The sequence below is a fragment of the Buceros rhinoceros genome, unplaced genomic scaffold (assembly GCF_000710305.1).
Source record: "Buceros rhinoceros silvestris isolate BGI_N320 unplaced genomic scaffold, ASM71030v1 scaffold24944, whole genome shotgun sequence".
In the NCBI taxonomy this organism is placed as follows: domain Eukaryota; kingdom Metazoa; phylum Chordata; class Aves; order Bucerotiformes; family Bucerotidae; genus Buceros; species Buceros rhinoceros.
In genome coordinates, this window is record NW_010406859.1 from 1 (window position 1) to 1,098 (window position 1,098).

Here is a 1,098-nt window from a genome sequence, read left to right on the forward strand (position 1 = left end):
GGGGCTGGAGTGCCTGCGGGGGCGCTGGCGTTGTGGGTGCGTGGGTAGGACCCACAGCACGATGCTGGTCGGACTCATAGCTATTGGCATCCACGGGACCGGGGCTGTGGAGGTCTGGCGACATGGTGACCACCCCAACAACTCTGTCATGTACTGGGTAAACAAAAAACCCAGGAGGTGCCACTAAAATTTCTCTACGGCACGCCAGTTCTTTTCCAGCCATCCTCTTAATGGTTAACCCCAAATGCTCATCGATCCCAAGTTCTCTCCCCTATCTGTTTGTCACGCTGAGAACTGCTCTGGGGAAAACAAGCCGCCTCGCTGCCCGACAGAAATTGCAGGGTAGTTGCCTTTAAAAAAAAAATAAATAAAATGGGGAGTTCAGAAATTGTACAGACTGTAGGAGGCATTCTCAATAAAACAACAGGAATAGTCTGGATTTTATTTTAGACTCTTCCCTTCTTCCCCACCCCCCGCCACCCCCTTTTTTTTTATTTCAACCACTAATTACAAAGTACAGGCTGTAGGCTCCGCAGTGGTGGAGCAAGGAAGGAGGAGACGTGCGTGCTGGGTGCGGAGGAACAATTTCACCAATTGCTTGTTTCAGGCAGAGAGAGATCAAATGAGGTCCCAGGTGACCGGTCCCCACTGGCACCACGAGAGCTGTCACACAGCGTGGTTGCTGTTGGTGAGGTTTGTGTGTGCAGGAAAGAGAGGGGAGAGCTGAGGACCAGCAGTGATTAGGGAAATGGAATCTTTTTATCGTGGTTTGCTGAAGAAATCCTCTGCCAGCCGCGCTGTGGGCTGAGCAGCGTTTGGCGGCTGAGGGATGATGAGTTGGGTCTGGAGAGGATGAACTTCCAGGCTGAGAGAATCAACTGTGGGATCCGTGCTGGGAGTCCTGTGAGAATCAGCACAAAACCTCCTGTTTCAGGAGGGGACCACAGCGGCTCGGGGAAGCCATGGCCTTTCCCAGGGTTGTGGGTGGATCCCCGTGATCAGGATTGGGTTTTTTGGGGGAGTTCAGGGAGGCTGAACCCCTTTTTGTGTGTGAATTCAGCATCAGGAGGCCGAGCTGAGCAGCGTGATGGCATTCCT